Source organism: Nicotiana tabacum, chromosome 1 (genome assembly GCF_000715075.1).
Source record: "Nicotiana tabacum cultivar K326 chromosome 1, ASM71507v2, whole genome shotgun sequence".
NCBI lineage: Eukaryota > Viridiplantae > Streptophyta > Magnoliopsida > Solanales > Solanaceae > Nicotiana > Nicotiana tabacum.
In genome coordinates this window covers 191375594-191389299 of record NC_134080.1, presented here as the reverse complement: position 1 = coordinate 191389299, position 13706 = coordinate 191375594, and positions in this window count along the sequence as shown.

Below are 13706 nucleotides of genomic sequence, written 5' to 3'. Positions count from 1 at the left end.
TCCATCAAATGCTTTCACGTTCATACTCCCTGCTTGTATCTCATGGAAATCTTTGCCCAATGTTTTTAGAGTAATCAATGGACAAATGTTGAGGCTTGAACCCCCATCTATTAAGACCTTGGCGATGAATTTGTCCTCGAACTGTACTGTGATATGTAATGCCCTGTTGTGACTTAATTCTTCAGGTGGTAGTTCATCCTCGTGGAAGGTGATCTTGTGACTCTCTAGTACTTGCCTTACCATGTTAGCCATCTCTCCACTGGTGATGTTGTTAGGTACGTAAGATTCATTTAACACCTTCATTAGGGCACTCCTATGCGCCTTAGAATTTTGCAATAGCTACAGGATGGATATCTGCGCGGGAGTCTTGTTCAAATGATCGACGACAGAGTATTCTCTTGTCTGTACTTTCCTCCAAAGATAATCTGGACCTATTTCAACTATGGGTTGTTTGGTAGCTTCTTCTTTGCCTGTTCCTCCCAAATTTTCGAGTGTATATATCCTTCCGGTTCTGGTAATCCTCTGTGCGGCACCAGATTCTTCCAACTTTGCTTTTCCCTTTCTCCTAGCTTCAACAACGTAATCCCAATGTATGGTGTTTGATTGAAAGGAGGTATTTGTGCTACTATCACATTGAAGGGTGTGGATACTTCTACTTCAAACGAAGCTGGTGCAGGTGCAGGTGGTGCTACTTCTACCTCAAATAGAACCGAGGCGGTTACTTCAACCTCAACTGGCGGCTATACCTGCACCACAATAGGATTGAGCATGACTGCGGGTTTTTTAGGATCGTCACCCTCTTTGATAAGTCCAATTGATCCCTCGGGATCCCACTCCTCATCAGGTTCTATCACGTTGATCCATGTGCCCCTATGATTTGGAAGAGGATTTCTATGGACATTGGGTGCATCTTCCTTTGCATGTATGACCTTATTATTAATCAATGTCTGGATCTTATCTTTCAATGTCCGACACTCGTCAATAGTATGCCCTTCATACCAGAATGATATACACAGGTTTTATTTGGGTTGACCCATTCAGATGAATTCTCCATTGCCACAACGGGAATAAGAGTGACATAACTAGCAGCCTTCAACCTTTCGTACAGTTGATCGATGGGTTTAGCAATGGCGGTGTACTGTTTGGGTGGTTTGCGATCAAAATTAGGTCGGGTTTTCTGGTAATTTGGACGAGTTGGAGGTGACTGAAAGTAGGATGGTTAGGGATTATATGTATGGTAAACAACGGCTGGTAGGGAATATCTAGGAGGTGAGGGTTGGTATGTGGGTGAATGTGTTTGGTATACGAAGGGAGTTTTGGGTCCTTGGGAAACCATTGCTGTTCCCACCTCTTTCTTTTATGATATGCCACCTGATTTCAATGCTTTGTTCGTGTCCTGCAGTGCCTCAAATTTTGTCACCATCCCGCTTCTAATATCTTCTTCAATCCTTTCTCCGAGTTTGATGATATCGGATAACTTATGGTTCTCAATAACCTTTAGCCTTTCATAATACCAGAGAAGCCTAGTCCTGAACCAGTCCATAAAATCTGATGCCATGCTCACCCAATTGGCCCACTTCTTAGGATTCTGGCTTATGTACCAGGACTAGGCTTCTCTGGTAATACTTCTCATGATGAGCTTCATTCGAATGCTTTCATCTTTTCCGACCCCCACGAGCTTGTCACAATAAGTTCTCAGATGAACTTTGGGATCACCCGTTCCGTCAAACATTTTGAACTTGGGGGGTTTGTAACCCTCCGGCGGTTCCACATCCGGTTGTATGCATAAATCCTCATAGTTCATACCATCTATCCCTTTACCTCATTCAACACCTTGAACTCGCCTTGTCAACTTCTTGAGCTCTTCGACTATGTTCTTGATAAGCAGGTCCTTCTAAGCGGATTCTGGTATATAGGTGATTGGTTGAGTGGAGTGAGGTAGAGTTTCCACGTACATGGCATTGTTCTGGTGAAGGCCAGGGGTTTGGGTATAGAGATGATCATTGGTGGAATTTTGGGGTTCGGGGATAATTTGTGGGGTATTTTGGGGAGTATGGTAGGTGGTTTGTGGGTATTGGGTAGGAAGATGTTGATGTTGAGGAAGAGTGGGTACTGGTGGAGGATTAGGATTTTGGGGAAGAGTTGCATCTTGATGGGGTGCGAGAGGATTTTGTGGACGTTGGTTTGGCATGTTTTGAGGAGGTGCTGGGTTTTGAGCATTTTGTTGGTTGACGTTTGGGACGTTTAGGGTGAGGAAGAGGTTTGTAACTCAAGTATTTTTTGCTCCAATCGTAGGAACAAATCATTCTGGGTTGGAGTACTCCAACCGTCTGAAGTTTCAATATTCTCAGCATTTTCTTTTCGGATACCACTCAGATCATCCATCTTAGCTTTTCCTTTGCTTATCGGATTACTTTAAGGAGGAGGAGGTGGAGGGCCTCTACATTTGGTGTGATATGCTGACGATGCCAGTATGTACGAACCAACCTTAGAGAGTAAGAATAATCAAAATAAAGAAAAACAAAGGTAACCAAGTTAGTAAGAGTTCTAAAAATGTTTGCAGTATTTAAACACATGTTGCGAGAATATAAATCCGCATCCTAATTTGGGAGCCTTGTTGTGCCCGAGGTAGGCCTAGCAACACGTTGATTTGGAGAATTTCAGTGCCAATAATTGCCTCATTTCGTTAATGTAAAAATAGATGAATCTAAAATAGCACTAAATAAGATAAGTCACTGATGGTACTTGGCCTTATTATATTTGAAAAACTAAATAAACCTAATCTACTTGGTCCTAGAAGGACCTTCTCCAGGCTTGATATTTTTGGCTTCGTCGATCAAATTCCCTAGTTCGTGTAGATTCAACAATTGGTATGCCCTTGCTAAATGTCCTCCTTCGTATCCTTCGGCGTTCTGGCAATCGATGAATCTTTTACTCATTTTTCCCTCCAATTCCATCAGACTGTACTCCAGATATTCCAACCTTTCATTTGATCTTACAGCCATCTCCCTCCATTCATTAATTAGTTCCATATCTGTCTTGTGTCGCTCTAGATGCTCGGCCTCAGACTCGTGAATTCTTTTGCGCAGTTTGTTATATTTCACTTGCGCTTTTGCAACTTTATCTATGACTCTGTTCCCTCGACCAATTCCTAGCTCAACTATCCCTGGTAAGTTGTCTTCTAACCATGATGGATAGAAGCGCACATGCCATGCGTTATACCGGTCTGGTTCGATGGTATCCCTTCCTATAATGATCTTCAAGTTCCACATATGTTGAGCTTCAAATTTGTATGGGACTTCGTCATCCTAAAAATCTGACCTGTAGTGACTCATTTTAGAAACTCATCATATGACCTGCTTCCTACCTGCCTATCTCATAACCCTGATAGGAGCATAAGGGTATATGCCCCTTAACCCGATCAGTACCAAGTGCGGAACATCCCTAGATTTGATGATGAACTCGTCGGTAGGGAACCATTCGAACATCCATTGAACCTGATCCTTGGTCAAATTGCTGAAAAATTATGCCTGTCCTATAACATTCTTGGGTTGAGCAAACCTGTCTAGGATATAGGTCATTCTCTTAGGATGATGTGAAGCTATGTGATTATTCCACGGCCTTCGCAGAAACTCTTGACGGTATTGGCCTCTTTGGAGATTCTCTAAAAACCAAACTTATGGCAGCAGATTACAACATTCGAATTGTTTGTACCCCTTCTGATAGAGTTCTAAGGCCCGATAGATGTCTGCTATGATCATAGGGACAATGGTATATGTCTGCCCCTCGATCCCATCCATTAAGGTTTTGGTTACCATGGCCAGTCTAGTGTGGATTCTATCCCCTTGGATCGGGAACACTATCATACCCAAGAAACAGACGATGAACACAATAACCCTGTGGTGAATCCAACCCAAGTAAGTGATGGAGAATGCGTAATGATAAATATGATAAGATTTGTTGTGACCGTAGAGTTCGTAGAGGAAGTCAAATGGTACATAGGAATTTGTCAGGCACGCCAAATCGTCATTCTTCCTTAATCCCATCATTTTCAGAAACCCTTTGGGAGTGCGATTTTCTGGCACCAATAAACCAGGACTATCCCAAGTTAGCCAAGCGAATCCCCCTATTTCTTCCAAGAAAGGGGTCATTTCTATGTTTCCAAAGCGAAACACGGCTCTTTCTCTGTCCCAGAACATTGTGGCAGCTTCGATCAACATGTTGTTCGATTGGAGGTCCAATAGAGAAGGAGAACTTCCCATGACCCTTTTCACATGATTTTTATCACTTGATGGAAGATCCTCCCACCAATCTAGCAGCATTGGTGGTATGTTACAGACCATACCGAACCTGGGGACTCCGTGCCTCATTTTCTGCAAAACAAATATGGTTAGGCCCTTTCCCCCTCCAGATTCGACTATTTATACATCAATGATTAGCGTATTGGCACTTATTTCTCCAACATAATGCACAAAATTGTGGTTGCATCCGTTGGGATTATGGAAATCCCTGTGGACTTTTGGACGAGGCTTGTCTTAAAGGGTTATTATGTATACGACATATTAACCCGGCTAGGTTTTACCATGATGCATGTACAATTAATCATAGTAAGGTTTCTATAGAAGTGTAGACAGGTACCCTCAAGTGGACAACTTGAGGGGGAAAGGCAGGGAACCGTCGACTACACCGACGATCGACTAGTTTTACTGCAAATAAGACTTTTCAAATTTAAAGGGTGATACATAGGAAGGGCGCAAACACTCATCAAACATTGCTATAGGATTGTTTACGCACGAGTGGAATATGATGTTGAGCATGGTTTATGCAACAATAAATAGCATGTTGTCACGTATTTGTACGTTAAAAATGATAAATGCAGTATTTCATAATTGCAAGACGTTTAAAAAAGAAAAACAATGAGATAATTCAATTTTTGTAATAAAAGAATCATAAATGCTTGAAAATAGGCAATTAAATTCAGATAAAGGGGAAAGGGAAAGGGTGCGCATGTATTAACAGAATCAAGCATGCTTAAGACTAAATCACAAAAAGCAAGTTCGTTATGGTAAGAGCCTAATTATCCCCAGCAGAGTCGCCATGCTGTCGCGCCCCCTTTTTTATTACGGAGTCCAGGTTTCGATATTTTTAGGACAACTCCTTTCCTTTTGGGATTGGGTAAGGGATTTGAAGAGTCGCCACCAAACGGATTAAGGTGCATTAAGTCACCTAAAACAAATAACTTATGAAATCAATTTACCTCACTAGAGATCGGGTAAGGGCTCGAAATTACCTTGAGGGGAAGGTGTTAGGCACCCTTCAAGGTCCACAACGGTGGGTCCCAGCCAAACTCAATTAAGCAAATTAGTCTTATGGAAAACAATTTAGACAAATTACGTTAAAACATGAATTAAAGGGGTCCTAGGTTTTTTAGCCTATAGGATCATTTCCATGCAATACTTGGTAACTTTCCCCAAATTGGGGTGTTACGCACAGCATTGGCGCACAGGTTATCATCTCTTTTACTACCCCATTACTATCTTTTAGTTGTTACCTAAGTGTTCTAATAGCTTCTAATGCGTACCTTTTGCGTGCACTACCCATCTCTTACTTATAATCCTTGAGGTTTTTAGGATCTCTATTTTGGATAGTTCTAGACTAACCAATATTGTTTAAAATGAGAAAAGCTAGGCGACAAACAAAATTCAGATAGGACTATCATGTAAGGAGAAAATAATGGGTCATATTAACCTCCACAAGTATACAACAAATGCACGCAGTCAAATCAACAGGTTTCTTTAATTAAGGATCCCACAGACAAAAATAGAATACAAAAACAACAGCTTACTAAGGCGACCATCTAGGCCTATCACTTTTGCCTACTGATTTTATTAATGCTCTATATCTGGGCACGTTTTTAAATAGTAAGAAATCACAATTTAGTCTCAGAACTCTTTAATTACCCTATCAGTTTGCCTAAGTGATAATCGGGTAGAATCCTATAAACATGGTGTCTACAATTGTAAACCTATAGCATTGTTTCTAAGCAAGTCACTGATTTTAATTCGTAAAGGCAGGTTTTAACTCTTTAGATCATTGAGGCATGCTTTCTAATTGTGTATATATTTAAACTCCTATCGGCAGGATCTCTAAGTGTTGACTTGATTTGAAATTCTATTAGCAGGATTTCTAGGTTCACAAACTGATTTGACCCTATAGGTGAGATATCTATTAGATTAAATCCGATAGACATGATTTCTATGTTTGAAACTGATTCCTTTATTTCCTATAGGCATGGTATCTAACTGATTTTTAATTCCTATAGGCATGATAACTATTAATCACATGTAGGCAAAATTCTTTAAGCACATTGCCAGGAAAATTATTATTCAAACAGATAGTATTTTATAGACATGGCTACTAATGCATGTAAAAATGTGCATGGATCCTATGGAGAGGATTTCTAATGTAGAGAATCTATGAATAGGATTTCTAGCATGTGAGTGAAGTACAAAACAAAGCAGTCAGAAAGTCCTATAGACATGATGTCTAAACATGTAGTAACACTCACATAATCACCAATAAACCTATAGGCGGGATTCCTACCTGAGTTTCAAGCAAAGATATAGAATAAAACCCACAGCTTTACCAACAAACCCCAGATTTATTTATTACAGAAATTATTACAACCCAAAATGAAGTAAATTACATAATAGTATCTATTATACTATAGGAAGCCTTAGCAGGCCTAATATAAACCTGAGAGCCAGGCCTTCAGTACAACAGTCTTGAAACAGTAGTAGGGATCCACAACACATCAAGACAGACTTCCAGTATGTCAAAGTTCCCAAAGAGCCTCTAGGACCCCGGGCAATGCTCACATTGGATCCACACATTCAACACAGAATTCATAAGAGATTAGAAACCGGCTCCAATGTGTCAGAGTTCAAAGGAGTCTCAGGGACCCAAGGCAGTACTCACACTGGATGTGGTAGGAACCTAGATAACTAAGAGTAGAAGTTTGAAAAATAATATATGTAAGAGGTAGGGGACAGTTTTAGAAAATAGTTTGGTTTTTTTGTTTAGGAAGAAATAGGTTCATATTACAAGACTACAAACAAAACAGAGTCCATATTTAGCCGATTGGTATTAGTTCAGACATGGATAATATATAAGAATTAAAGCAATCACAACAAAGGCAGAAATACTTGAATTACAGACAGAACTGACCACACATATTGGCAACACCTAAACTTGTTCTAAATAGGGAGCATACAATTGAATCTATCAAGGTTTCACATTACTAATGATTACTTAGTCGATTAATTATCAGGTAGGACCATATGGGTGTATAATGAACAGAAACATGCTGAAGTATGAAATAACTAACCAAACAAACACATAGCACATGGTAGCAGGAACTAAAGCATACTAGTCTAGAAAGAAGTAAACAGAAATCATGGTCCAGACATGCTATGGTAAACTAACAATACAAACACCTAGAATAGAGTAGGTTAACAGGAATTAAGGCATACTAGTCAAGAGGAATGCAAACAGGAAACACATGGCAAATAGAAGCATATCGAAGTTTGAAGTAAACTAAGCATATAATCACATGGAGAAGAACAAGACAACAAGAACTAAGGCATAACAGTTGAGAAAGATATGGTCAGGAATAGAAGAAGATAACTGGAATTTAAGGCATACCAGTTAGAGAGAAAGTAAAGAAGAAGGTGAAGGCAATGATAATCCAAGAGTCTAGCCTTGGTTTTCAGTCGGCTAGACAATGCAGCAAATCAGAGAGATAGAAAGAACTCAAGTTGTGTGAGTGTAAGTGTGTAAGTGTAGGTGTGAGCTTGTGTGTCTCAATGTGTGTTTGAAAATCAGAACAATGAAGGGTTTTATAGCACATAGTAGAGTAAAACCAAATAAGGTAGGAGAATCAATGGTACACAAATAAGGCAAATAAATTAGTTAATCAATCAATTAGGGTTAAATACAAATCACTTAATAGGATAGAATTACAAAATTATTACTTAGATTAAGGAGAATCTTATACAAAATCGATTAGCAAACAAGATTGAGGTTTAATAAGATAAGTAATGAGTCCAGAAATCACTCAAAGGCCGATCATAACAATCAAGTCCCAAAAATCAGACAAGTGATATAATTAAGGAAAGTAGTACCAATTACGAGTCATATATAAGGAAAGAATAGATAAAAATCTCAGAGAGATACCAATTTTAAAAGAAAATATAATTTCAAACCCTAATTAGGAAAATAAATCAATTAATCAATTTATTTGATAGAGCCGAAGTGAACGAGCAAACATCATAACAAGCAGTAGAATAATTAGAAACCCTAGGGCATAAAGACATATGGATGAAAATCAGTAGAAAAGTAAAGGAAGAGAACCGGAGTTAAACACTTAAACGTTCTAAAATATTCTTGCAGAAGCTTCTTTAAAAACTTGAAACCCTAACGTTTAGGGAAAAAATGAAAATCAGTTATCAATAATAGGGAAAACAGCAGAATATTAAAGGAAAAATAACAAACAAACTCAAACCGCTTCAGATCCAAAAAGATCTGAACGGATTTAGAAAGAAATGGTTAGGTTATAAAAAAATAGAGAGAGGTGAGAAAAATATGGTTTGAACCACAGATTTGAAGCTATAAACATGAAGATATTAGTACTCACAGACATAGGAATGAACCCAGATGGATTTATCGAGAACATGAGGGATCTGAGCAAAATCTGGTTCGAATCTCTTTGAGATTCCATCAAGCAATACAAAAATCTTAACACCAGTAGAGATAGGAGGACAGATAGGGCCCAGGATCAAAGAGAAACCCCATGGATTGAAGGGTTTCAGGAGACGGCGGGCTAGGGTTAGGGAAAGGTTGAGAGAGAAGAGAGGAGGAAGGGATTCAGGGGCGGCGGTATTTTAGAAATGATTAGGTTTAGAGGGGTTAGGGGTTAATTGAAAAAGGAAATAGATCCTAGACCGTTGATAATCTGAGATCAACCGCCAGGATTTCATCCGGCTTGGGGCAGGTATGGATCAGGGTTATAGGTTAATTTAATTGGGCTGGGGTGGAAATTGGGCTAAGGTCCAAAAATTAAATTAAAAGAGGATATATGTTAAATACCCAATTAATTTGAAAATATAATTTATAAAAATAGATAATAAATGATTTAAAATTATATTTTGCGTGAAAATGATTTAAAATAATTACCTAATATTTTAAAAATATAAAAGATCATTTTTCGTGTAAATAATGCAATTATGCGTATAAGGACAATTATTGCAAAGTTATTGCAATCATAGACTAAATGATTAAAGCTTAATATAAATATAAATGATAAAAATCAAGTAATAAATCTTTATAAATTATTTTTGATGCAATTAGTAATTATTTAGATAATAAAATATTGGAATAAATTAATTAAAATCCTGTTTAAAATTACAGAAAATTATGGAAAAAATATTGGTTGATGTTCATGCCCTATTTTGAAAGTAAAATAGCATATGTATGGTAGCCTAGGGTCCCCAATCTCTAGTTGCCTGAATAGTAAATCCGTCACTATTCATCATCCATAATTCCGGCATCCGGCAAGGTAAGTTCACAAGATTGGTCCCAAAAGAACATCCTTCTCATTGTGAACAATCTCATTTTGATTTTTTCCTAAAATCATAACCATTCCCAGCAGATCTTAAAATCTTTTTTTAAGATTTACTGTAGCATCGACTTCTCTCTAGCCAAATTCAGCGTTCCTGTTCTATTTTAACGTGAAATGTCCCTATTTGTATGGATTGTTGAAGATTAACTTGGCAGCATAATCTCAATCTTGATTTAATCTATAACTACTGGCAATTTAGTTCCCAAGTTACTGTAGCAACCAGACTCTTTTCAGTTAATTCCATCGCTGCTGCCATTATTACGTGAAATTTACATGTATTGATGAACTCCATGGATGCATAGTTTTATTTCATTTCCAGTTGTTTTTTAGGACTCTGTAGCCTATCCAATCTGGACATCTTTGGTTACGAGCTCCATTGAGGTCTTTCATGGCCTCCAGCTCCGGCGACTAGCCCCCTCCTATGGCTGGTCAGCCTCCCTAAGCTACACCTTCCCTCCAAAACAATACCCCACAAATATCCAAGCCATTAGACTACTCGAACATATTGAAACCTGCTGTGATTAACGCAGTAGTACATGGAAACTCATCTAAACAAGCTTCAGTTGATCCTATCACTGTGAGACAAGCAGTAATCTTGAATGGACAACCAGTTGTTAAGTTTACGGAGGAAGAAGTTGAGAGAATGAACGTGATTGTGGATCTCCAATATGCTATGGTGGGAAAGTTTGCATATGGCTGGCCAGATTTAAATGAGATTCGTCGCATTGTTCCATCTCAATGTGGTTTAAAAGGAGAATGCAATATTGGACTTTTGAGAGACAGACATGTCCTTATACGTATGATCTTGTGGTAGGACTATGTTGATTTTACATCGAAAGGAACTCAATACGTCATGGACAAGAATAGCCATGAATATCAAATTCGACCTCTCATTTATGATGTGAAGTTTAAGGCAGGAGAGGAAACTCCAATGGCTATGGCTTGGATCTATTTTCCAGGTTTATTACCTACGTACTTTGTGAAGGAGTGTATTTTTTCTCTTGCTTCAGCTATTGGGAAACCTTTACACTTGGACATGGCTACTATTAAAAAGACTAGACCTAGTTGTGCTAGGGTCAAAGTTCTTATCGACTTGTTAGCTAACCACCCTAAAAATGTAAGGATGGATATTGTTAATGAAGCATCGGGTGAAATAAGGACTGGATAGGTAAATATTAAGTATGATATGATGCCTAAGTACTATAAAGAATGCAGATTACAAGGGCATGACAATATTGAATGCTGGAGAATTAATCCTGAATTGTCACCATATTCTCAAAGCAAACCTACTGCAGAAATTAACAAGGACCAGAGCAATGTGCATCATAAGCAACCATTGATGATCTTATCAAGTGGGAAAGTTGTAGGTAATTTGAATCCAGTTGGGGAACAATGAAAAGAAGTAAGAGACAATTGTGTCAGGAAAAATAAAGCTCCTGCAGATGAAATAGTTCCAGCAGATCACTCCAATGTTCGACAAGCACAAATTCATGGAAATATTCAGAATGTATTGCAAGGACAACCTGCCAAAGTTATTACACCGGAGGAAACTATTAATCAGAGACAATGCAATTCTTCATTTCAACAAAGTCATGTGGCTGCAGGAAAGGAAATTATCCCAGTATTCAGTTACAATAAAAAAAACAATGATGCAGCAAATGAGGAGTTGGGGTCAGATGATGTAGTAAATAACCAGTAAATTCAAACAACGAATATGTTCGCAATATTGGAGGATCAGGATGATGATGATACAGAAAACAATCAACTGGCAATTGTTGAGGAGGGTCAAGAAGTGCTCATGGTGGAAAATAATGCTCATTCTAAAGAAAGGAATCGAGGACAAGGGAGTAGAAGTCCTAATAAAGCCTGTTATGCTGGAAATAGAAAAGGACTAAATATCTGCTCCAAGTTTTATACTTACATCAAATGGGAGTGAGGTAGTAAAACAAGGAGGACCTACTATCTCTAATGGAGAAAGGATGGGGAACCAGACAACAAGGAACCCGCATCAAAATGGGTACAACGAGCATTTGCTGGCAATGTAGTAGCTACTAACACATCATACCAAGAGGTTCCATCATAAGACACAAGAGCGGATAACAATTTGGCAAAGAAGAAGAAAGGCTTGACTAGTGATGAAACAGATGCAACTAATGAAATTTTTGTTGCAAGGGAGATTATTAAGTGGACAGGTGGTAGAGTATGGAGAAATCAAATCGAAGAAGATCCAGAAGAAGAGATCATTCCTGATGATATTCAAGCAGACCGAGATTCAGATATGAATTTTGAAGAAGAAGAGAAAAGTGTCAATGGTGAGGATAATGCTAGCAAAGAGGAAGAGTTGATCAACAACATAAAAGAAAAAATACAGCCTACTGATAAGAACAAAGAAAAAACTAGAGAAGCTACAAAGTTGAATGTTCAACAAGGAAATAGGGTGGCAGAAACATGAAATCAGACTACTTCTATAGTAAATCCAAAGGATGTAAATGTGAATATAGGGGATCCACGTATGACTGGGGAAAAATAACTGGTCCTCAAGAAATTAACACAGATGTGAATGGGAGTGCTACAGCTGGAAACAAGAATAGGCCCAATGATAGCAACACTGTTCCATTGGTTGACAGACAACAGAAGCAACAATATCAAGGGGAAATAGGCATACATGCTGAGGAACATCTCAAACAATTGGATGCAACAGTAGACCAAGAGCAAGGATTTGGTGATCATTTTAACATTCTAGGCAAGGACCTAGATGAGGAATCTAGTGCACAAAACTTCAGAAACATTGCACGACAAGGGGACCTATCTCCAAGGCATAACAATAAGGGAAAGTCAGCGGCTAAAGGGAGAAAGAAGAATGCTAAGGAATCAGCTAAGAACTCTTCAATTTTGCCTTTAACTGGAATTCAAACAAGGAGGACACTTACCAAATCTAACAACCTCTAAGGGATGCTCTAATCTGGAACATTAGGTCAGTCAGGACCATGCAAACTTCTGAAAACTCATCACTTTGAATAAACAACATCACTTTGACTTCATTGGAATTATGGAACCAAAACAACAAGCTAGGAAACTAGAGAGATACAGAAGAAGAATTGGATTCGCCCAGGCTATTGCAAATGTATTCAATAAAATTTGGGTGTTCATAGAGGAGGTTTTTGAAGTTTCAATCATATATGATATGGTACAACAGCTTACACTAAAATTGGTCCACACTGAAACTCATGTGGAATTGCTCTTAACTCTAGTGTATGCAAAATGTGATTCCATTGAGAGGATTGAATTATGGGATTCCCTGTATGTTATGGCAAGAGACATGACAGTTCCATGGCTTGTAGCAGGGGATTTTAATGTTATATGGGACGAGGAAGAGAAGTTTGGGGGATTACCAGTTTCATTGAATGAGAATGACGACTTCAGACATTGTATAAATACCTACAACCTAACCAATTTGGGCTTCAAAGGTAGTATATTCACGTGGTGGAATGGGAGAGCTGATGAACAATGCATTTTTAAAAGACTGGATCATTGTTTAGCCAATATGGAATTCCAACAAACTTTCCCTGATTTGGAGGTCACTCACCTCCCTAAAATTGGATCAGATCACTGTCCATTAATGCTGAAATATGACATTAAAGCTGCACCAGTGAAAAAAATCTTTTAGGTTCTTGAATTTCTGGATAAAGCATGAATCTTTCAAAGAAGTAGTGAAAGAAAACTGGAATGCTGACTTCTATGCCAATCCATTTGTTTTGTTCAACTACAAACTGAAGAAACTGAAGAAAGCATTAACTGTATGGAGAAAGGCAACCTATAAAGATATTTTTTAAAAAATAGCAAGCCTAGAGGAGGTGGTTATGGTCCACAAAGCCCAATTTGAAGCCTTTCCTACTCAAGAGAACATCGAGAGATTACAGAAAGTGCAGGCAGACATGATCAAATATTTGGCTATTGAAGAGGAGTTTTGGAAGCAAAAGGCAGGAATGCAATGGTTCAAAGAGGGTGACAGAAATACTAAATTTTT